At 44.2% G+C, this 25,859-nt stretch overlaps 1 protein-coding gene across 25 annotated transcripts in view; it reads left to right on the top strand.

The window, feature by feature from the left end:
• Nucleotides 1-25,859, top strand: part of RBFOX1 (RNA binding fox-1 homolog 1) — a 2,264,635-nt gene that overhangs the window by 1,504,978 nt on the left and 733,798 nt on the right. The gene's annotated exons all lie outside the window — the stretch shown is intronic.

The following is a 25,859-nucleotide window of genomic DNA, read 5'->3' as shown; positions in this document are numbered from 1 at the left end:
TTCTTAGAGTTATATCCAGCTTGCATAACTAGTGTATTAGAGGATGTATTACTACGGGGTTCTTTTTTTAACACATTTATTATTTATGAAATGCAGAGGAAAAGAGTAAGAAAGGATTGTTTCAGGGAATATCCTGTAGTTTTTTTTTTTTTTTTTCATTGTATTCAAGGAAGTTGCTCATGCTGTTTTAATTCAAACATTAAAAGTTAAATCTCTTTTTATCCTGACCTACATTTTAAAAACGCTGCTTTAGCCATTATTGTGGGAAACAGAAAGTGAGGTGGGAAGAAAGTGCCCACTGTATGTTTCTTACCTTGGGTCTGTGGGTAAGCAAGCTGATTCTTGCCAATCTGTCCAAGAACGGGGGTGGGGGGGGGGGACAGAGTGTGTGAGATCTCTCTCCTGTTCTCTCAGCACCCTGGCACCGTCTCCTGTTCTCCCAAAGCAAATCTGCCCCCAGCCAATTTTGCTGGTTAACTGCCTGCTTGCTCTTGAGTGGTGAGAGGCTCCATGTCTGCCTCTCACTCTGTGCTAGAGGGATGAGGAGGAGAAAAAAAAAAGTATCCCCACATATCTAACTGGGAATTAATGCCCCTTATATTAGATAGAGACCCCCTACAACACCACCATGGTGAAGAACCAACCACCCAGTTCAACAATGGGAAAAGGACTTGAGTAGACTTTTCTCCAAAGAAGATATGCAGATGTACACAGGAACAGATGCTCTGTGTCCCCCATCCCTCATTGTGAGGGAAATGCAAATCGAAACCACCCTGAGCCACCACTTAATTCGCATTAGGAGGGTGATTACAGGACAAAAACAAACTGAAAATAAGTGTTGGCGAAGATGTGGAGAAACGTAAACCCCTGTGCATTGCTGGTGGTAAGGTAAACAGTGCGGTGTCTCAAAAATGAATAAGTAAAAATAGAATTACTATATGATCCAGCAATTCCACTTCCGAGCAGGATCTGAAAGAGATCCCACGTGCATAGCAGAATTATTCACATACTTAAAAGGCCAGACCAACCCAAGTGCCCATCAGGGGATGAAGAAATGTGTTAGATCCAGACACTGGAATGTGATTCAGCTTTAAGAAGGAAGGAGACTCTGATACATCTTACAACAAAGATGAACTATGAAGACATTGTGCTAAGGGAGATAAGCCAGTCTCAACAAGGCACACACTGTATGATTCCTTTTATATGAGGTCCACAGCATAGCCAAGTTCATAGACACAGGAGGTCGAATGGTGGTGGTCAGAGACTGGAAGAAGAGGAAATGGAAGTTATCATTTAATGGGGACAGAGTTTGCAAGGTGAATGTCCTTAATAGCACAGAATTGTACACTTTATTTATTTATTTATTTATTTATTTTTCTGTCTTTTTGCTATTTATTGGGCCGCTCCCGCAGCATATGGAGATTCCCAGGCTAGGGGTCCAATCGGAGCTGTAGCCATCGGCCTACGCCAGAGCCACAGCAATGCGGGATCCAAGCCGTGTCTACACCACAGCTCACGGCAACGCCGGATCGTTGACCCACTGAGCAAGGGCGGGGACCGAATCCGCAACCTCATGGTTCCTAGTCGGATTCGTTAACCACTGCGCCACGACGGGAACTCCAGAATTGTACACTTTAAAAAAATGGATAAAATGGCATTATATATATGTTACACAATTCAAAAAGTAAATTTTTTAAAAAGAATGATGTTGGTGGAAATTGAGAACTGCTGTGTCTCATCACCTGGCTATCCAGCAAAAATCACCAAGAAGGATGCCTGGTACCTGGATCCTCAGGCAGCCTGTGGGAAGAGCATAGGAGGAGGAACTGAGGCCTCCTGCCGACAGCCAGCCCCAACTTGCCCACCTGTGAGACACCTTAGAAGGAAATCCTCCAAGCCCAACCAAACCTCTAGCTGATTTCAGCCTCCCTTCTCCACCACCCCTAGTCTTAGTCTTCCAGCTGAGATCTCTAACATAGTGGGGCAAAGACCATCTGTCTACAGTGTTCTGTCTGAATTCCTGACCTGCAGAAATTATGCGAGAATAAATTATTTTTGTTGTTTTTAAGCCACTCAAAGTTTGGGGGTAATTTGTCTCACAGTGATAGATAACACACATGCAATGAATACATGCAATCTGTATAATCATCTGCCATCTTTGAATATTTGCAATGTATACTTCATGCCAGTGCATGAGCATACATGTGCATGCATGTGCGTGCACACACACACACACACACATGCATACACAAACTCACACACACTCTCTCTCTCTCCGTGGACATCTTATTCCTGAACTGGACCCGCCTTATTCAAAGGATGATCAGCAGTTCTGACAATCACAGCGGCAGCCAAGTGAAATGTCCACCTTATTTTAACCAGAAGAATGGAAAATGCCTGGACAAGAGGTTAGAAGAGTGGACTTGTCTCCAGGACATGCCACAAGTGTGTGTGGAATTCTCCGGGCTGGGGTAGCTCTGGTTTAGATCCCAGACAGGAAGGATGTTTTCCTGCACATCAGCTCCTAGTGGAGCCCTTGGGTTTGTGTGACTGAGCACAGGTCTGCTTCGAAGTGTAAATATGTCTGCTTTGCTTACACCGGGGCACTGATTGCATATCGAGGGGTTAATGAGCTAAGTTTGGATAAAGGCAAGAGGGTGTCTTCTCAGTGCACAAGGGTGTTCTGCCTACACCCGGCTGACTCCGGGCGTTTCCTCAGATCTGAGGTTGCTTTCTACTCTGGGGGTTCAGCTCTCATGCACTTGATGGATGCTGGCCTTAATTTGGTGTGTTGCAGTCGTGGTGAGCTGTGGAAGGATATTACCTTAAGGATATTCTTTTGAATATTAAATTAGAATAAATTAAGGCATGCTGCATATTCAGTCTGAATCAGAGTTGAGTAATTGCCTTCCCTTTTATGACACTAAGTTCATTGGAAATGCAAGTTATTTGTTTTAATTACCAAGATGCTGAACTGACTCGCAATGAGAGAATGCATGAATGCAAACAAACAAACAAAACTTTCTTCATGACTTTGTGAAATTTAGGGAACACCTAACTGGATACAATTGATTAGAATTTCTCCTCTTATTATTATATTTTTCCTTCTTACAGCATTGACAAATAGACTCCTTACTATGTGTCCAGCATTGACTAATAGACTCCCTACTATGTGAAACAATTTGGGGATGCTAGGAGCTGTAATTTTTCATGCTTAATTGTTTCCTGCATGCCGTAGTATAAGCACTAGACATACATATGAAATATACACAGAAGCCCCATAACGCAAGTGCAACTGTTACCTCCCATTGTATAGAAACAAACTAAGGTTCCTAGAGAGAATACCATCCAATTATAACCTTTAAAAAAGTCACAGATCATAGGATAGGATATGAGCTTGGCAAATCCTAAATTCTTAATTCTGTGCCATATGGGTAATGCAAAGCTCATCAAAATATGACCCTTTCAAAGCATATAATGCCCAGAAAAGATGACAGTAAGAGCCAGTTTTAAGCTGGTCTCTGGAATTTTTAAGACCCACCAGCCAATAAGGTAACCTTTAAATATTCCAAAAATGATGGTATTTTCCTAAATTTCCATTCCAGAAAATTCCAAATTTATCTATTAAAAAATTAGAGAGCGTACTATAATGAATTCCCAATGTACCTGTCACCCAGATTCGACAATTGCTGATTTGTGGCTAATCCTTTCTCTGATTTTACCCTCATTCGTTACCCACACCCACAACCACCACCCCCCCCACACACACACACACGGGATTTTTTTTTTTTTGAAGCTTATCATTTCTTTTTCTTTTCTTCTTCTTCTTCATTGTGTGTGTGTGTGTGTGTGTGTGTGTGTGTCTTTTTAGGGCTGCTCCCATGGCATATGGAGGTTCCCAGGCTAAGGGTCGAATTGGAGCTGTAGCCACCGGCCTACACCACAGTCACAGCAATGCGGGCTCTGAGCCATGTCTGCAACCTCCACCACAGCTCATGGCAATGCCGGATCCTTAACCCACTGAGCAAGGCCAGTGATCAAACTTTCGTCCTCATGGATACTAGTCAGAATCGTTTCCACTGTGCCACGACGGGAACTTTGAAGCTGATCACTTCTTTTGTCAGTATTTTAATGATTTTACTCTAAAGGATAAGAATTCTAGCATGGATATTTCTTGAGGAAATACCTGGCCAAGCAAACTGGCTGCTAGGAACTGTTTAAAGTATATTGGATACTCTGTAGGAAAGCCCTAATAATATGCGCTTTACTTGGGAGTCCCCTTTGTGGCTCAGCGGTTAACAATCCATGAGAATGCAGGTTCGATCCCTGGCCACTCTCACTGGGTTAAGGATCTGGCATTGCCATGTGCTGTGGTGTTAGGTGTAGGTCACAGATGCAGCTCGGACCCCATGTTGCTGTGGCTGTGGCGTAGGCCAGCAGCTGTAGTTCCCATTGGACCCCTAGCCTGGGAACTTCCATGTGCCGTGGGTGTGGCCCTAAAAAGCAATATATATAGGCTTTGCTAATTTGGAGTTTTGCAGGTTTTGACCATGCCCCCTATCCAGGCGAATGGGATCTGGCTAATGCTGTTACTGAGGGCAGCTTCTGCTTCCCCACTTGCACGAAGAAACTGGGCTCAAACACCTTAAAAAAACTAATCAACCTGTGGACATCTTGAACGACTTAAATTTATGGTTAAAAAAAAAAATTGTGGGTTGACTTCTCAGAGTAGAAAAATAAGATTAATGCCCAGATGAGCTCATTGTTCTCTAAATCCCAGCTTGGTGGCAAAGATGTGTATTAACCACACCTGCAGGAAAATATACCTGGTGACACATCCAACATGAAAATGCTAAGTGTGCCTTCCCTCAAATTCTGGCAGGAAGCAAGCTTGTCTAGGATTGTTGGGCATGTTCCTTTGCAGATATTTACTTGGTCTGAAAATAATTGAGTTTGTCCCTGGCTCAAAAATATCAAATTATTAGAAGCAATCCCATGCACATCCTGTGTTTCCACAGAGCTGTATTATGCCAAGTTCTGAACAGCGTTAAGAGGTATCTGTGGCCTTTGTTTCTTTATATATTATCAGTGCTTGGACTAGTCAGATTTGCCTCTTTCTCAGCTGTTTCACAGGCTAGGGTGATGGAGGGGAGGAAGATGTTTCCTTTCTTCTCTTCTAAGGTCTTTAGCTGGTCTAATAATTAAAGTGACTGAAGACGAATACACAGGAGAAAAACAGATGTTATTTGTGCAGACAGGAACTCATAAAAATATGAGGCTCAAAGAAGTGACCAATGCGGGCAGCTTTTATGCTTTTTAGACCAAGAAACAATACATCTGTAAAGAATGGACAAGACAAAGAAGTGTGGGCTTGGGGTAGTATATTAGTGTAGAAATAACAAGGTTTGTTTATATAGGTTTCAGCTCTAAATTCTCTATGTTTGGTGATAAGGATGCCTTCTGTTCTTCTGGTACAGAGAGAGTACCTTTCACATGAGAGATTTATTTCTTGCTTTCAGAGAGACAGAGGGGAATCAAGTGTCCTTCTTGCACAAGTTGTTTCTTAAATAACTTTAAATAGAAACTAATCCTTATGCCACAGTGATATATTTTGGGATGGCCAGCCCTGAACTCCCTCAATGGACCCATGGAGTTTAGGGTCATCAGGGCTGATTAAGGCTATGCAGTCAACCACTCCTAACTCCCAGGTCCACTCTTTGAAGACTGAAGCTTCCCCTGAAAATATGCCCTCCTGCTTGTTGTCTTGCAGTTATTTTCAGGTTGAATGGACCTCCTTTCCATCATTCTGAAATTACAAGACACAGGAAGTGTTGGATTAATAAAGCAAGGATCTGTATTGTCTCAGGTTTTTTTTGGGGGGGTACTAATTCTATGGGCATCTGCCCCCTACTGTGTGTCCAGCAACATGAAATAATTGGGGGATGTTAGGAGTTGTAGTTTTTTATGCTTAATTGTTTCTGGCATGAAGTAGTCTAAGCACTGGACATGCGTAGACATTTTATCTCATGGAGCTTCAGTTTGTCCTCACTGTAAAAAGCAGATAATGGTACATGTCCTGATTCCTTCATGGAGACACTATGAATGTCACTGATAAGGTCTGCAAATATGTGGCTCCTGGGTGCTTTTCTGCATTCATAGCAGACATTACTAATAGATTACTGCACTGATAGATTCTGCACCATTACTGAGCCTGGACGTAGCTTTGATGATTGAATAGTCCTCTCCACACTACTTGCAACAGTCCCCACCAATCAATTAGGAATAGTCTTTAGGATAGGACAAGTTTGGCTTTCCTCCCATGAATCAAAAGACATAACTGGAAGGGCTTCCTATGAAAACATTTCAAAAGCATGACACCAAGCTAAACCACCCTTGTCATGATTACCTTTTTTTTTTTTTTTTTTTTAATCTTGGCAGGAATTTACTCCATATAAATGCCAACTTTGTAGAGTTCCTGTTGTGGCTCAGAAGGTTAAGTACCTGACATAGTGTCCATGAGGATGTGGCTGGGTTTGATCCCTGGCCTCGATCAGTGGGTTAAGGATCTGGTGTTCCTCTGAGTTGCAGTATAGGTCACAGATGGTGGCTCAGATGTGGTGTTGCTGTGACTGTGGTGTAGGCTGTCAGCTACAGCTCCAGTTAAACCCCTAACCCTGGAACTTCCATATGCTGCAGATATGGCCCTAAAAAAAAAAAAAAAAAGAAAAAAAGAGAAAAAAAAAGGTCAAGTTTGTGGTACACAATTACCCATGGGCTATCCAGCAACCTTTTCCTACCTAGGTCCTGCTCTGAGTTACCTTCTCAGTTTTGGGAATTCTCTGTCTTCTCCTGAGTTCCACATCTTCAGCCTTTGGCTTGTTCTCTTGTTCTTTTTAACCTCTTGTGTGCATATCTAGCAGGAATCTGGGAAGAAACGGGTAGTACACAAACTATAGAAAGAAAATATGAGTTTCTCCTTTTCTGCAGCAGCCAACACCCACAGCAAAGCCACCAAGGATTCCTGGACACATGTTTAGTGTTTTGTTTGTTTGTTTGTTTGTTCAACGGCCCCACATGTGGCATATGGAGGTTCCCAGGCCAGGGGTCCAATTGGAGCTATAGCTGCTCTCTTACACAGGCCACAGCAACACAGGATCCAAGCCATATCTGTGACCTACACCATGGCTCACGGTAACACCAGATCCTTAACCCACTGAGCGAGGCCAGGGATCGAACCTGCATCCTTATGGATGCTAGTTGGGTTTGTTACCACCGAGCCATGATGGGAACTCCCATGTTTAGTCTTTCTATTCTTAGGTATCTTCATATGTAAAATGGAAATGATCTTGAAAACAAATCATAGTGCTGTCATGAGGGTTAAGTGAACAGAGTACTTAGAACATTACCCAGAAAAGAGTAAGGGGCCAGAAAATATACCTATCACTACTGTTACTATTCTTATCTATCTGTCTGTCTGTCTGTCTATCTGTCTGCCTATCTATCTATCTACCTATCTATCTATCTAATCTGTCGCTGTTCTTGTCATTGTTCTTATCATCAGTGGTGCCTGAAATCTCTGAGCCTCGATCATGACCTGGGGAGATCCTGGTAGGATTAAATGAGGTACATTACAAATATTCTGGAATTATCAGACACTCAATGAATGTTTTGTTTCCTTCCTGTCTTTTGTGTGGATGTTCAGTGGGGTTGTGGAATGAGGAATATTTCTCTTTTTTAACTAAGTTTCGCAAGTTGCTATATGAAAACCACAGCTCTTCCCTCACAAACAAATCCCTCAGTCTTGCCTGTAACATGAGTCATTATTCTGAGCCAGTTTTGTTTAAAATGGCAACTCAGTAAATTATCCAGAGTCACAAATAAGGTAGAACTTTGTCCAAAGTTTTACTTAGCTTTATATATACATGTATATATATTAAGTAGTTACTATATATTATAAATATGTATCTTTATCTAGGGTAATTAATATTCTCTGCATTGAATTTAAACCAAGTTGCTGAGATTTTCATTAAGAGGATTTCGGGTCAATGGTAGACGATAAACGTCTAAGCTCCTGGTAATTTATGCCTGTTACTGAATTCCACTCCATAAATATATTATTTAATCAAAACTCCTGTTTAAATGAGACAGTAAAAATGGCATGGGTAATATTTAAAGTCTGCATAATTTATACCATACATAACATTTAAAAAAAAAAAGATGGAGCAAGAGAAAGAGCTTGAGGGTTGGGGTCTCTGCTGCTGCCCCTTTGGGAAGGGGCTGCTGCGAGTTGCTGCGGCCAAGCTGAAACGGGTGCGATCTTTCAAAGCAAAGGCGTCACACACGATTTCTCCTCAGACAGTTCCCAGAATGTAATGATTCCAGACCCACTAAGGCTTCCCTAATCTCCTCTCTGTCCACACAGCAAAAACTGATGAGCAGGTGATGGTAATGATGATTCAGGTAAATATTGATGGGGGAAGAATCATTTTTTGAACCTTTAATGAAATTCTCCTAAATGTCATCCATTCTCTTGGAGAGAAACAAACAAACAAAAAATTGGATATGCAGAGACCCGGTGTGTGTTTGTGTGTGTGTGTTGTATGTATATACACATACATAATGTGTATTTAAATCAATAATCAAATCCTCATTGAAATATCGTCTCATTATACGCATATCTCCATTCCTTTTTTTCCCTGACTTTTGAAGGGTGTCTTTAGTAGCTATCTGCCTTCCTGCCACCATTATTTGAAGGAGCACGATGTACGAGGAAGCTCCCCAGTTTGCAGAGGCAGAAAGAGCTGGGTTTCTTTTTTCGTTTAATATTGTGTGGCTACTAACAAGAAACTCAGCCATATGTGCCCTCGGTTTCCTCATTTGTAAGATTAGGAAATCTTTGATGCTAATGGTGCGTGGAAATTCTCTCAAACAACAGAAGCGACGTGAACCTAAACTCCTTTCTCCTTTGCCAACTGAGGATGGTGCTGGTGAACTTGAAGGCTCTTGCCTCTGTCCCCCAGTAGACTGGACATTCTGGCAAGGACTGTCTGACTCTGTTCAATGACCACCCTCTGTCAACTTCCATACTTTTCAGGTGTCATAAGAATGGGCTTGCCTATAAAGTGAGTTTGTCCAAGAGATAGAGCTGATGGAAAGGCAGGATGGCTGGATCTAGAAAAATGAATTTGATCTGGTGGGTGTGAGAAAAGTAGCCACTGTACCAAGAGGTAAACAGCCAATGGACCAAAAAACAAAACAAAACAAAAAAACCCAATCTAACAGGTCAAAGGGGCTTTAACTATGCTGGCAACACCCCCATCTCCATCTCCTTGGTGATCAAGATGTAGTAGGCATTTGAGGGTCAGGGGAGATGCTAAGGCAGAGTGAGGCTGGGTAGGATGAAGAGTATGATGAATTTGTTCAAATTATGCGTAAGCTTGAAACTGGGAACTCCTAGAGGACTAATGACCAATTAGGGACACTCTTGAGAGACAAAGCTTCTCTACAGGGGAAAAATTCAAATAGTTACTGCTTATTGCCTCCAAGTCCCTCTCTAGGGAGATGACTGACTTTCAGCGGGTTTTGGGAAGGACAGTTCTTCTGGGTAGGCACAGCTGACAATGTGCACACAGCACATGGCTCTGTGTCACCATCAAGTTCAAAGTGGAAGCTCAAGATCATCATCTACCTTTGGCACATATTTCATGGCTGAACCAAGGAAACCAAGTTACCCAAAGCTCTTCTTTCCCAGCACCCAACTGAAGTAGCTGGAGGTAGGAGCTCTTAATGCCTTTTCCTAGATGCTCTTGGTGCCCAGACTAGATCCCCTTTGCTGAGCTGGGTCACTTACCCCCATGACACAAGGCTTGTTGGTTGCTCATGGGTTCCAACTGCTCCCTTTGTGCAGAACTGCCCTTGGCCAAATGGTTTTGACCTGCTTTGCCTAAGAGATGACCCCCAGGGGGAGGCAGTCAGCAGTCAATGACTAATCCAGGTCCTTTTTGCCTGAAGGTGGGACAAGCCTACAGAATGTTTTTACCCTTCAGAGCCCCAAACCTACCCTAGCTTTTGGATGGGGACAAAGCTAGACTCTCTTTAAGGCCCACCTCCTGCTTGGCATCTTCCCTGCCCTCCCCTGCATCTCTCACCTCCTTGTAGGTAATGATGGCTTGGACCAGAATGGGAACATCAACCACCCAGATTCTGGTGTACTTTGGAAATCTTCTCTTAGGAAATGTGTGCATTGAGACTCTGGGACTTCTAGATCTTAAATTGGATCTTGAGCCACTGTCCAGCTTTTCTAGGGACTCTCCCTGTGCATCCCAGTCTCAAGAATGCAAGAGCCCAGACTGTTTCCATGGCTCAATCTGTGGCTTCTTGTGCAACTTTTCTGCGCTTTGTATTCTTGGATAAACCCCATCACCTCCATTCCCTTGTATGGGATTATCTCATCCATGCACCTGGAAAGAAGAAAAAAAAAAAAAAAAAAAAAAGCCTGAAGAATAGAGGGCTATGGATATGATTTGTCAAAATCCAATTAGCAACCTCAATTGATTGGTGATGACTGATTCCTAAGTGGGTATGAATTTGAATTTGCAGTTCTCAGCTATTCTGTCTATAAGAATGAAGGCAAGCTGAAAAGTGACTGTCTGCTTTATTGAGTACTCTTTGCTCCTCTTGGGTGAAAAGGGTCACAACTTTTAGCAGCGTTTATTCTTAAATGCTCCACATCCTGTGTTCTCTAATGCATTATTCAGGCTTTGTGAGGACAGAGCAGAGGCCGGCCCTACACCCAAAGACCTTTTACGGGGGTCATGCAGAGGTGTGGGTGTAATATATAGAGATGAGAATGGGGACAGGAGGGCGCTGTGATCTCAGACTTCTCAGGAAAGCAAAGGGGAAGCCAAGTTCCAGCTCATCCACTGACTTGTCACATGTCCTTGGGCAAGTCATGTAACCTCTTTTAGCCTATGAGGGTGGTGATAATGTGTTCACCAGGGATCTCAAACTCAGATGCATACCTAGAGCCAGGCACTTAATCCAGTCCATCCAAGCTGGTCAATTCATCTGGACAATGCCTGCCATTTCTAAATGGCCATATGGGAATGGAGGAGAACGAATGGTGCCCGATTTTCTGATTTTTAAGGAAAAGATGGATATTTGGATTTTCAAAGAATAAGTCTCTTCCTCATTCAGTTTTGGAAAACACCAGATGGCCAAACAAAGCAAATCTGTGGCTGATGGGTGACAGTTGGCAGTTTTCAAGTTTACTTTTGTAACAAAGGCTATTGGTGCCCACCCTACCGGAACCCCTGGGGGCATTTACCATTTCAAGGCAGCCGCTTTTGTCTTCTGCATGCGTCTTTTGGGAGCCTCTGGAGCCAGCTCTGCCCACACAGATGCCAGGTTGGAAGAGCCAGGGAATCAGATCACCCTTCCCCTAGCAGCCTTCACTGCATGATTCAGGATTTAAATATCCTGGCATTCCTGCCTCTTAGGTGGGATAGCTTGAGATCAGGGGCTGGCAAGTATTTTCCAATGAAGGACCAAGTGTAGTAAATATTTTAGGATTTGGGGTCCATATGGTCTCTGTTACAACCACTTAACTCTGCCATTGTAGCAGGAAAGCAGCCAAAGACAGTACCATATGGGTGTGACTGTGTTCCAATAAAACTTTATTTGCAAAAACAAGCAGTGGGCCGTCTTTGGCTAGCTGGTCCCTAAACTGGTCCTGATGTCCTTATCCCTGGTGCAAAACCCTGCATTCTCTGCTCACTTCCTGGGTTCTCTGATGGAAATGAGCTCCATCTACCTATCAACAAGCTTGGTAATGGACTTTGTATTGCCTACCTCCCACCCCTGTTTTGTTCTCTCCTCCCTGCTAGTGTTTGCTGAAACCCTCTGTCCCTATAAGCTCCTTGCATTTGAAACTTGGTCTGCAAAAACCTTATAAGTTATGATTTGAGTTCGTGTTTTGGAACCACTTGAGTCATCTTTAATTTCATCCCTCCTGCTTTCTACGTGCCTTGAGCAAACAATTTCACCCCTTTTTGTCCCTGGCTCCTCATCTGAGACAATAAGGTTGGTGCCCATTTAAAAAATAGTTCCAGTGATTTAATGAAAACTTGTCTGTCAACGTCTTCGCACCCTGCCAGGCACATGGTCAAGTTTCAATCAACGCCAGCCAGGGCGATTGTACTTCTCAGCGTGGAGGAGAGAGGTTAAGATTCTTTGCACTCATTCTCTGGCTGTCTTTTAGGAATCTGCCAAAATGTTGGGTCAGGGGCTCTCCTTTCTATTTATTTTTGTTCCTGTTTTCCACCTTTCTTTTGAAATAAGGGCAGCCTCCTCTCTGGTGGGATCTGATTTAACTGTCTTTAAAAGATAAGATTACAAAGACACCTGGGTGTGAGTTTGCAACCTGAGCCTTTTGAATCTTAATCACTCTTGCCAGTTCCCTAAGAGAAGGAACAGATGGGAGAATCTAGCTTCTGTCTTCCACTGGCCTTATTTCAACCGGGTGGGAACATATGTTCTTATGAAGGATGGGGGAACACAAATAAAGCTGAAGGGGCTGTGAGATGAGAAGAACCCTCCAGAATGCGGGTGGACCTGGGCCCTCATTGTCTTTCCTCCTAGCTAGCCTTTGCCTACCTTTTAAAGCATGAACACCGTTCTTGGAACCAGACAGAAACTGGATTTGAATTCTGCTCTGTCCTTGCCACCTGGGGCCATCTGTGTCACTTCTCTCAGCCTCAGTTTCCTGGGAGCTGTTTATGTTTAATGAGGTGATTTTTCTTCCTTTATTCATTGCCTTATCGTATTTTCTCATTCTCTTCTTCTGGGGCTTTTGAGAGCGAGGAGGACCACAAACCAATAAAAAGCACAACTGTGCTTTCTCAATGTGGGACCAGGTGATGGAGGCAGACAAATCTCCGTCTGCCACGTGCCTTTTCCTTTAAGAAAGCCACACGTTTCATTTCGAGACAGCCTTGCTTGACCATTGGGAAGTCAGGACATGAGCATGGGAAAACAAGAATAGCAGTGCAGGGGAGGCTAAAAGGTTTCATCTAGGACACCAAATTCCATTGTTTAGTAGGGGCCATCTCAGTATTATGCCAAGAAAAAGGGTTGGGAGGCTTGGTGGGAAATCTTTCTAGGGTTGATTAGAAGTGTCTATATACCAGAGTTCCCATCATGGAACAAACCTGACTAGCATCCATGAGGATGCAGGTTCAATCCCTGGCCTCCCTCAGTGGGTTCAGGATCCAGCGTTGCCATGAGCTGTGGTGTAAGTCGAAGATGCGGCTTGGATCTGGTGTTGCTGTGGCTGTGGTGTAGGGCAGCAGCTGTAGCTCTGATTCGACCTCTAGCCTGGGAACCTCCATATGCCTTGGGTGCGGCCCTAAAAAGAAAAAAAAAAAAAGAAATGTCTGTATAGGGATAGTAGGGTAGGAGAAGGGTAGGGGTGCCATTTATGTGTAAACCTATCACAGAGTATTTATGTGTATATATATGAGTGTGTGTATATATGTGTATGAGTACATATATATGAATATACATATGTGTGTATTTGTTCACACACATATATATACCCATATATAAGCATATTCATAACTACTATATATACATATTCTATATATACAAGCAAAAATATTTGCATGCATATATGAAGGTATGTACATATGCGTACATGGATGATGCCACATATTGGTTCCAGGTAGCATTATCCATCTGTACATCAGGTGATATTCTCCATCAGGCAACATGCCATTGTTTTCCTTTGGTAAATGTTGATATACCATTCTTTCCCTACAGCAGACAATGCCCTTACAATCCGGAGGAGGAAACACCTTTTCTGATGATGGTGACAGATCCCAGGGAGGTGTTTACTTGGCCGCCCAAGTCTTCCTTCCATCCGTGAGCCCATCGCAGGGAGCAGGGAGCAAACGTACCCTGAGTGCCAATGAGAGAGGGCAGGGGGGAGTGATTTGCACCATCCTAAGGTACATGGACCCAGCAGGGCTGCTGTGGGAGGGGATAGTTTGGGATTGTTTCCCAAAAGAAGGGATTCTGGCCAGAAAAGAAACAAAACTGTGCAACGTGATTTGGGAAATAGAAAGTAAGGACCAAGAGATCTTCAAGGTCCTTCCTCTGAAATTCAATTAATTATCGACTTTTCTCTTTTTGATTGTGCAGGGGTATGTGAGCAATCACTTTTCTCCAAAAGAAGTTTTAACATTTTTAGAATAGAAACTACAAGATAAAGTCCTGGACACGGGGTGGGGTGGGAGGGAAAGGATCAGGAAGCAGGTTCCTCCAGAGACACCCCAAGTTTCCCAACACAAAGCCATAAAGATAGAGCAAAGAAAACAAAGTGCCCATTGGTGATGGCCTTCACCTACTGCAGATGGAATTAGTAGTCTAGAGTGTCCATGACAAATACTGCTGTAGACTGGGTGACTTAATGGCAGAAATGCATTTGCTTATAGTGCTGAAGGTTGGGACATCTTATATCCTAGTGTCACTGGTTTGCCTTCTCCTGAGGCCTCTCTCCTCAACTTGTAGATGGCTGCCTTCCTGCTGTCTCCTCCCCTGGCCTTCGCTCTGTACACACCTGCATTCCTGGTGTCTCTTCCTCTTCTAACAAAGACACCGATCCTATGGAATTAGGGCTCACCCTATGACCTCACTTCCTTAATTCCCTCCTTAGAGGACCTTTGTTCAAATACTGTCCAATGGGGGATTAGGGCTTCAGCATGAATTTTTTGAGGCGATGGGGTGGACATAGTTAATTCTCTCACATGGGATTTTTCCTTCCTTCTGCATTCGTGTCTCTATGCTCAGGCCACACCTAAAGGAATGCCAGTCTCACCTCCTCTGTCTGCTGAACTATTCTTCCTTTGAAGCTGAGTTTCCCCTGAGCACTCTTCTCTACCCAAAAGAACTGCAGGCCCCTCTGTATCTCACAGCTTCACGTCCATATGCATCACGGTATCCATTTGAGTCACAGCTATTTGTTTAGATGCCCGTACCCACCACCCACCACCCCATCCTATGCTTCCTGAGAATGAGCACAATGACTCGGGAGTTTGGTATCCCCAGTGCCTGGCACAGAGCAGCCTTTCAATACATGTCTGATGACTTGAATTGGATTGAAGCTGAACAAACAGAAAATGCTTTTGGCAATTTTTCCCCTGGCTTGGAAATTATCTGTGAGTGAGGAGACTTATTTCTGTAACAGTAAGGTAATGCGATATACATCCCTGTGCTAGGGGCCTCCTGCAGAAGCTCGAAGTCTCTCCTAATGATGGAGAAAGAGGCAAGGTGCAGGCTGAGTTGAGGAGTGAGACAAAAGGATGGCTTGGGAAGGTGCTACTGTGTAAGAAAGGAAAGACAGGAAACCATGGAGCTTAGAGAGATGACTCTCATTTAATCATGGACAGTAAGGACCACCATCACAGCAGATATTAGTGGGTCTATTACCTGTCTCAACTTGTTCATCTGAGCCGGTAGAGAAAAACCATGAGAACGAATGAAGCATGGGTAGAGCCACTCATCTTTCGGAGGGGTTCTGCTCAGCTGCCGGTAGGCTGGAAACGGGGGCTGATCTTTTATTATTACTCTGGAGTGTTCCACCAAACTGCTGCTGCTTGACAAAATGCCCCAAAGTAGTGGCTTAAAATAATATTCACTTGTTTGTCTCCAGAATCTGGAGATGGAGTCTGCTCAAGTAGGCAGTTCTTATTCAGGGCTTTTCATGTGGGTCCGGAGATAAGAGCTCACCCTGGCATTGTTTTTGAGGCTTCCTCACTCTTGTGAGCTGGGAAAACTCCAAGAGTAGGAGCTTGTTTTAGTCCGTCTGGGCTGCTGAAACAAAAATGACACAGATGGGGTGGCCTACAAACAACAGAAATTTATCCTCATAGTTCTGGAGTCTGGGCAGTCCAAGGTCAAGAAGACATCGTTGGGTTTGGTGCCTGGCGAGAGCACGCTTCCTGGTTCACACCGTGTCTTCATGGGATGGAGGGCACAAGGGGGCTCTCTGGGGTCTCTTTAATAAGGACACTAATCCCATGAAGGCTCCACTCCCATGACCTCATCACACCCCAAAGGCCCCATCTCCTAATACCATCACCTTGAAGGTTAGGTTTCAGTATATGAATTTGGGAGGGACTCAAACTTTCAGTCTATAGCTGAGGTGGAATAGCTGGAGCTACTCAGATCTCTCTCTTTCCCCACCTGTCTCTCTCCCTCTGTCATCGCTCCACAAGATCTGTGTCATGGTGGAGCAATGACAGAGAGAGAGGGTGGCCAGACGTCTTACATATGACACGACATGGGAGCAGGAACAGGGTCACTTGCGTTCAAGGCACCAGAGACCCCACCTCTTGTTGGAGGAGGGTCAGTGTTATGGACAAGCACGTGGGAAGGAAATTCCACGACTTCTGTTGAAGAACAGAGTCCAGCCCCCTATGCCTGATCCCATGCATGGGCATTTTTCTTCCTGGAAACTGTGGTTTATGCCTTTACTCTACATTTCCCCGGAGTTCTCTGCATCACACAGAGCTTCGTGAAAAGATTAGCATGGCTCCTCTGATAGAGAGCTCCTTCCCTGTTCTCTTTAGAGGAAAGATTAGAGCTTTGTTTTCACTTCTGTAGATTTCTGGTTCTAAAAGAGCCCCCTAAAGATAAAGCTCCCCTGATCCCAGAAGGTATCTGCAGAAAATCCTCTTCAGTTACGTGTGCAAAACCTCCCACTTTTGACAAAGTTTAACTACTTAATATAGACCGACTGGAAACTAAACTCAGAAGGGTAGCATTGGTAGAACCCTATTAGGATTTCCATTTTGCAGAAACCAAGGTGCACATTTTTTTTTTCTTTTTACGGCTGCACCTGTGGCATATGGAAGTTCCCAGGCTAGGGGTCAAATCGGAGCTGCAGCTACCAGCCTACACCACAGCCATAGCAACGGTGGATCTGAGCTGCATCTGTGACCTAAACCACAGCTTGTGGCAAGGCTGTATCCTTAATCCACTGAGCAAGGCCAGGGATAGAACCCAGATCTTTATGGATACTGGTTCTTAACCTGCTGAGCCACCATGGGAATTTCCCAAGGTGCAAATATTCAAATGTTTTTGAAGTTCTCCCAATGAATAAACACTGAGGTATATGTTTTATTTTAATTAGGAAAAAAAATACCTTTGATAATTTTTTTATACTTTGGTAAACTAGCTATGTGTGTGCAGTGCTTTCAGATCTTTGTTATCCATGGAAATCTTTCTTCAAATGAAACCTCACTTAAGTAAATTAAAACAAAATACAGGAGAGGAGTTCCCTTCGTGGCTCAGCCGTTAATGATCCTGACTAGGATCCATGAAGACTAGGATTCCATCCCTGGCCTCGCTCAGTAGGTTAAGGATCTGACATTGCCATGAGCTGTGGTGTAAGTTGCAAATGTGGCTTGGATCCCACGTTGCTGTGGCTGTAGTGGAGGCTGGCAGCTGCAGTTTTGATTGGACCCCTAGCCTGGGAACATCCATATGCCCCTGGTATGGCTCTAAAAAAAAAAGCAAAAATAGGAGTTCCTGTCATGGCTCAGTGGTTAACAAATCTGACTAGGAACCGTAAGATTGTGGGTTCGATCCCTGGCCTTGCTCAGTGGGTTAAGGACCTGGTGTTGCCGTGAGCTGTGGTGTAGGTTGCAGACACGGCTCAGATCCCGCGTTGCTGTGGCTGTGGCGTAGGCTTGGCAGCTATAGCTCCGATTAGACTCCTAGCCTGGGAACCTCCGTATGCTGCAGGTGCAGCCCTAGAAAAGACAAAAAAAAAAAAAAAGCAATAATAATAATAATACAGGGGAAATAAAGCAGAACTATTCTGAGACAGGAGATCCAAGGAGGCTCTACTGAGAACAATTTAACTTTTTTAAAAAACATTTTTTATTACGGTTGATTTACAATGTTCTGTCAATTTATGCTGTACAGCAAAGTGACCCAATTATACATTTATATACATCCTTTTTTTTCATATTATCGTCCACCATGGTCATCAAGTGACTAGAGAGAGGTTCCTGTGCTATATAGCAGGACCTCACTGCTCAGTTTTGACATGACTACGCTGTGGTCTCTACATGGCCATGCCACACACACTCATACACACATGCTCATATGTACACACACGTGTGTATGTATATATTAATTAATATATATAGTTTGTAATTTTATGCATTTATCTTTGAACATCAAGCTTTCAAGCCAGTTTGCAGTTAACATTCACAGCAGAAAAGAACAGTTGCTGAGTGGATTCATGAAATCTGCCCTTACCCAATGGTGGCCAAAGCCAGTTCATGGCAAATTTTTTTCTCTCCTTATTTCATCCCTCATATGACAGAAGAGTAGCCTATAATTTATAAAAGTGTTTACGTTTTTACCAACCCGATAGGTCTTACTCAAACGCCAAGACAGGCTGCTGAGCCAAGCCCACATATCACTCTGGTGACGACAAGGGAGAAATAAAACTTCTCTGTCAACAAGGCTCTCTCATAAAACAAAGGACAACACCTGAAGTGTCCGTCACCTTTGCAGGCATTTTTGAAGTTAGATTTTAGATTGAGTAGCTATGATTTATTTCGATGTCAAAGAGTTATTCACGTATTTGCGTAGAAAGAAAGTGGCAGATCAACAGGGTGTTGATTACGAAGTTGCTGGGTAATAAATCAGTGCAGTGATTCTGGTCATCTCACCAATTTTGACACGGGGACTTGTTTATTTATGGCATTTTAAGGTCTGAGGAGATGACTTATATTTTCAATAACATGTCCCCTTCCATTAGCAGTGTGAGCGTGTTTATACGTGTCACTCTTTTGCATTTAATGACGGGCATTTTTAACATTGCATGACGATAAATTGTCAGGCAGGAACAGACCTCTGTTGAAAACACCATTTTGTTGAAACGTTTATTTGTTTTCATAAAAACATGGTAGTTAAGGTCTCGTTCACGTCTTCACTCTTTTCCTGCCCAGCGCATCGTTAATTATCATCCTAGATTGTTTGAATTCCCAAGGTGCTGAAGAAGAACCTCTCACAACCACCTCGTTTTAAAGACAGGGAAACTGGGGCTCAGAGAGGGGTGACTCTCCTACGGTGGTTCTCCCACATGGTTTGGTCCATCTGGGGAGGTGGCTCCTAGAGCAGGTCCCCAAGCCTGCTCCTAGGTGTGCAGTTCAGACCCAGAGGGCAGGCTTTCCAGAGGATCTTGAAACATGGTCTGATTTAAGGACCAAGGTCAGAGGCAGATGGGAGGAAGGAGTTCAAACCCCATTTCTAGAGCTTTCCAGCTTTATAACCTCGGGCAAATCCCCTCTTCCCTCTGAATCCTGGTGTCCTCCTCTATAATGTCAGAAAGGCTGTTTATTTCAACCTTACAAAGCTGTTGTAAGGATGAAATTTAATATGGGGAGACAGCCCTGGCATCCCATAATAAGATGTCCATAAACTGTTCTTTCCCTTCTGTACCCTAAAACTCTTCCAGGAGAGTTACACACACACACACACACACACACACACGCACACACATACGAACACAGACACACATGCGCACACATGCATAGGCACACACAGAAACATCCCTCTGCATCCTGGGCTAGTTAATTATGGGATTTTTACACCTCACTGGTTAGAAGTCTTCAAAAGAATCCTATTCAAGCAAAATGTGAATCTCATAACATTAACTCAGTTCACTGCTTGCTTTTATAAAGGGTGGTTTTTGCTCCTCTGTGAGTGTCTCAGTGAAATACTGGTTTTATAGGCTGATGGGTTCTATTCCTCATGTGACAGCAATAAGAGTGATAAATAATACTATGTGCCTTCCTTCCTCATCACAAACCCCTTTTTTCACAAGGATGGGACTCCTTTTTGTTTTTTGTTTTTGTTCTTGTTTTATTTTATTTCATTTTATTGGAGTATAGTTGACTTACACTATTAGTTGTATTAGTTTCAGGTATACAGCAAAGTGAATCAGTTATACATATACATAGATCCATTCTTTTTTTCCCATATAGGTTCTTACAGGATATTGCATAGATTTCCCTGTGCGATGCAATAGGTCCTTATTAGTCATTAGTCGTATATATAAGTATATGCTAATCTCATCCTATCTCCCCCAAATGGTTTCTCCTTTGATGACCATAAGTTTGATTTTGAAATCCATGAGTTTGTTTCTGTTTTATAAGTTCTTTTATATCATTTTATTAGATTCCACATAAATGATATAATATAATATTTGTCTTTCTTTGTCTTAACTTCACTTAGTATGATAATCTCTAGGTCTATCCATGTAGCTGCAAATAGCATTATTTCACTCTTTTTCATGGCTGAGTAGTGTTCCATTGTATATACGAACCATTCATTTCTCTGTCAATGGACATTTAGTTTGCTTCCATGTCTTGGCTATTGTGAATAGTGCTGCTGTGGACATAGGGGTGCATGTATCTTTTTGAATTATGGTTTTCTCTGGGTAGATGCCCAGGAATGGGATTGCTGGTTCCTTAAAAAAACTACATATAGAACCTCCTCATGAGGATACCTTTTTTTTTTTTTTTTTTTTTGTCTTTTTAGCTATTTCTTGGGCCGCTCCCGCAGCATATGGAGGTTCCTATGCTAGGGGTCGAATTGGAGCTGTAGCCACCGGCCTACGCCAGAGCCACAGCAACGCAGGATCCGAGCCGCGTCTGCAACCTATACCACAGCTCACGGCAACGCCGGATCGTTAACCCACTGAGCAAGGGCAGGGACCGAACCCACAACCTCATGGTTCCTAGTCGGCTTCGTTAACCACTGCGCCATGATGGGAACTCCCGAGGATACCTTTTTTGTTAAGGGGATTACCTTCACTTTGTTTTGCAAACCTGAGTGAGGGCTGTAGGGGCCAGGGCTGGAAGAGGGATCTGGCCAAATCACTAAATCGGGATGAGTGGAGAAGTGAGGGTTTGGGGGGTAGGCACAGGAGAAATGGCAGAGGGGCAGGACCCACAGAGTTTTGGGAGAGCTGGAGGAGAAGCATCTTTGCTGTGACTCGTGGGACTTGAAGGAAGAGAGTGGTGAGTTTTTAGAGTTTTGCTGCGGTTCCTCACTTTTCATCACCTACCTTAATAACCCCCCTGAGACCTTTGGTGATGAATTGCTTCTGTGTCAAGCCTAGCATCAAAGGGGGAACCAGTAGGCTCAAGTTTCTACTTGTCACACTTGGATTTGTCAAGAGAAAGCCCCATGCTGGACTTCCTCACATACCTCTGGAGAGATTATAGTAAAGATGCCAGTTAAAGAGTAAATATAGAGTGGGCAGAATTGGAGGCTTAGGACCAAGGGCGGCAACTATGGCTCTCACCTTTGCTCAGTGAGTGGTTTAAATCCATTGCCTCCCTTTCCTACTTGGTGTTTATGGAAAGAAGTTGTTCTAGTTGTCTATCTCACCGTACCAAAATTTTGCCAAACCTAAAGGCTCGAAAAACCAATTTTGGAGTTCCTGTTGTGGCTCAGCCAGTTATGAACCTGACCAGTATCCATGAGGACACAGGTTCAATCCCTGGCCTCGCTCAGTGAATTAAGGATCCTGAGTTGACATGAACTGTGGTGTGGGTCAAAGACATGGCTCGAATCCTGCGTTGCTGTGGCTGTGGTGTAGGCTGGCAGCTGCAGCTCTGATTGGACCCCTAGCTTGGGAACTTCCATGTGCCACAGCTATGGGCCTACAAAAAGCAAAAAATAAAAATTAAAAAAAAATTCATGAAATCTTTCATGGTTCTGTATGTTGACTGGACTCATCCAGGCAATTTCTACTTGGGTCTTCTTGTGGTTGCAATTGGAGAGCAGCTCAGGTTGCAGTCGCTGGAGTGTTTGAATGGGCTGGACATCTGAGGTGGCTTCCTTTCTCACTTATCTGGCACCTGGGCTGCGTTGTCTGGAACAACTCATGGATGGCCAGGCATCTCTCTTTTCCCATTGCCTCTCCATGTAGACAGCTTGGGCTTCCTCATAGCATGGCAGCCTCAGATTAGCTGGATCCCTTAAATGGTGCCTGGCTTTCTCTGGAGTGCACATTCCACGGGACTCCAGGAGAAGCTGCCAGACTTCTTACCTACCACCTAGTCTCGGAAGTCACAGAGCATCACTTCCAGCACATTCTGTGGATTACACAGGACCCGCCCAAGCACAGTATGGGAGGGGACAAGGCAGGGATGAAGACAGATGGAAACAGAGTCCATGGGGTGTGTGGGATGGGCTAAGGGGGGCATCTTTGGAGACTAGGTCTCACCCATGTTCAAGGCGGCAGCTCATCTGAGCCACAGAAGCGGGTGATGGGATTTTATACCTTTTTTTGAGAAGCAAGGGGAGGGGAAAGTTAACTTAATATGGGAGGGCTACAAAAAGTTGAGGCACAGCATTTTTTCCAGTAAGCTTGGCGGTCTTTGCTGAGCCCTGCACTCTGCAGCCATTAGCAGGCGGGCAATGCTTTGCTTTATGAGGCAATTATTCCAACACACTCTATTCAAAATACACATTAGAACTTAACCTTCTGAATCCTGAAGTAGCATTTTTATCACCCAACATTAGAAAAGAGACAGAGTCAGCATATTTCCCTCCCTTTTATGATCTGGTATCATTAATAAAGCATTGGGTAAGGACCTTCTCACAATTCTTCCGGATAATTTGCGACACCGAAAGGCAGTCTGCGATACAATTGTCTGTGGGCTTATTCAATAACAGAGGAGACACAGGGATCGTTTTAAAAATAAAGGCAAGGAATGAGACAACCTAAAGGAATTTCTTCCTCCCAACACTGTGGAAACACATCCAGAATAGAGTTGTGATATGATTGCATATGCACAAGTCGAAATGGGAAGTTAATATGGAATTTCTAATTAGGGTCACATGCTAACGAACTCCTTCTTCATGTTAGTTTTATGCCGCTTCAGAAATTTTTTATCATATGCTTAAAAATTTATGGCCAGAAACATTAATGAAAATGAGGCGTGAATGGGAAATTGTGTCATTATGGAGATGAGGGTGGCCTGGCATTACTGGCTTTCAAGGAGGTATCTTTTATTGCCTTTTTGGAGAACTAGAGAAATGATACAGGTGAAATTAATGGTGAGGCATATCCTCCATCCCGACACAGACAGCATGGTGATACGTACAGTTATAAAAGTTTGATTTTAATAAGATTTTGAATTAATTATAAGGAGAATATTAATCATAATTGACAGTCATTTTTCCCCGAATAAAACTTCCCCATCTAAGTAATATTATAGTTCTTAAGTGCACGCAGATAGGCGTTTTCTTTTTCTCTCGGCTTTGTCTTTTCGGAAATTAAAATCCACCTTTTCAGAAAGCCGCAGACGGGGAAGCACAGGCCTTTTCATCTGTGAAATAGTCTCTGGGTTTCACATTGTATTTTAAAAGTACATCTGCTTGCTGAGCCGGGGGACGGGCGGATTCTGTGAAGCCATGTTTATGAGGAGGAGAAGGAGCATGGGTCTCTGAAACATCCCTATTTTTAATCTCTCGAAAACCATTGTTTTCAATACATCTGATAAATGTCATATTTGAATGGATTTTCATACAGGCGCATTTCGAGTTTCTCAGAATTGTATCTAAAACTCATCCCAGTGGGGATGAACGCAGACGTCGGAATGAAATCCCATTTCTGCGCTGATCTCTCGGGGGTACCTCCTTTCTCCCTCTCTAATTCCGTGAGCCTTGGGCCCAGGGCTTCGGGGACTCTTCAGCTGTCACCTCCTTTCTACGTTCCTTCCTCGGGGACCTTCTCAGCTTCCTCCGAACTCAGGACTCTTGTCTGCAGGAGAGACTCCTTCCTTTCTCCCTTCCTGCCTGCTCCTCTCTCCTTCTTCCCTAAAATGAGTCCAGTGCCAAGTCCAACAGGTGGATTTTTTCCTGACTCCCCTGGGCGTCCCACAGTTCGGGTCCATTCTGACCTGGGGGTGGCACCAGACTCCACAGGTTAAGGCTCAGTCCCATAAGACCGCCCCCCCCCCCCCCCCCCCGTTCAAGTCCAGGTTGTCACCTGAGCACCCGATGGATGAGAGGTTCCCATGACCCCCTCCTTGGGTGTGATTAATCTGCCAGAGCAGCTCACAGTACTCAGAGAAGCATTTTACAAACCAGATCACCCATTTATCATGAAAGGATATGTAACTCAGGAGCCATCAGAGGAAGTGATGCCGAGGGCAAGGTAGGCGGGAAGGGATGCAGGACTTCCCCGCTCTCTCCATCCACCTCGCGGTCCCCGGAGCTCCACGTGCTCACCAACTGGGAAACTCTTCAAACCCTGTGCTTGGGGGTTTTTCTGGAAGCTTAGTTATACAGGCACAATTAATTAAATCATTGGCCATCGGGGATTGCACTAAATATCCAGCTCCTCCCCACTCCCGGGAGTTCAGAGGAGTGGGACTGAACGTTCCAATCCTCAGGAGTTCCCCTTGTGGCTCCACAGGGAAAGGACCCAATGCTGTCCCTGCAAGGATGCAGGTTCAATTCCTGACCTTGCTCAGTGGGTTGAGGATCTGTCGTGGCAGTGTGGGTCCTAGGTATGTCTCAGATCTGGCCTTGCCCTGGCTGTGGCATAGGTCACAGCTGCAGCTCTGATTTGACCCCTGGCCAGGGAACTTCCACAAGCCACAGGTGAGGCTGTTAAAAAAAAAAAACAAGCAAGCAAAAAAAGTTTCAGTCCTCTAATCACATTGGTTGGTTCCCCTGGCAACCTGTCCCCATCCTTAGGTGAGGTCCAAAGATCACCTCTTTAACAAAACAAAAGACACATGGCTCACTCTCTTCCAGGGGTTTTAGGAGCTCTTGTGCCCAAACCAGGGACAGTGGTGAATACATATTTGTTATTATAAATTGCAATATCACACTCCCCCTATCCTGGGGGTGCAGAACCCAGACTTGACCTCTTAATCAGCACATCCTCCCCCCTTCACAGCAGGGTTTGGTTCAGGCCTGTTTGCAGAACCCCAGCCAGGCCAGGAAGACTAAGTACTCAGGTCATGAGGCTGACGGGGTGGAGGACCTGTGGCTGCTGGTGGAGGTTGTCTTCTCACCCTCCCGGGAGAACCAGGGGCAGCAGAGCTGAGTAATGCAGCCCATACCCCCCACAGAACAGTGGAGCCAGGCGCACTCCAGACCCTTGGGAAACTCCATGCATTTCCTAGAGCTGCTACAGCAAATCTCCCTCAAATGTGGTTATCGAGAGCACCACAGACTTATTATTTCACCGTTTCAAGGCCAGAAATCTGAAATCAAGGTGTCCGCAGAGCCGTCTCCTTCCGAGGGCTCTAGGGCAGGATTCTTTCTGCCTCTTCCAGCTTCTGGTGGCTCCAGATATTCCTTGGCTTGTGACAGAAGGACTCCAGTGTCTGCTTCTGTTTTTTGTTGCTTTCTTGTGTGTGTGTGTGTGTGTGTGTGTGTGTGTGTGTGTGTGTGTGACAGAGAGAGAGAGAGAGAGAGATTGCACCTCCCTTCTCTGTAAGACTCACTGGATTTAGGGCTCACCCTACATATAGGATGATCTCCTCTAGAGACCCTAGACTTTATTACAACTGCAGAGACTGTTTCTAAAAAAGCCTCATCCACAATGCTGGGAGTTAGGACCTGGACATGTCTTTGGGGGTTGGGGACATCCTTCAACTCACTACCACCTGGGTGGATTTCTCTGTTATATAATTTAAATATTAGTTCATCCCCCCCATAATAGAGCCCTGGTTAATGGATCCCCTACCATTAATGGATCCCCTGTGGTCTTGGTCTGCTCATTTCAGAAATTCAGAGCTCAAAAGCAT

This window comes from Sus scrofa, chromosome 3 (assembly GCF_054392235.1).
Source record: "Sus scrofa isolate SSC_HxYL_T2T_F1_AM1 chromosome 3, Sscrofa_HxYL_maternal_Yorkshire_Landrace_v2.0, whole genome shotgun sequence".
In the NCBI taxonomy this organism is placed as follows: Eukaryota; Metazoa; Chordata; class Mammalia; order Artiodactyla; family Suidae; genus Sus; species Sus scrofa.
Note: the sequence above shows the minus strand (reverse complement) of the source record. Positions and strands in the feature narration are given on the sequence as shown.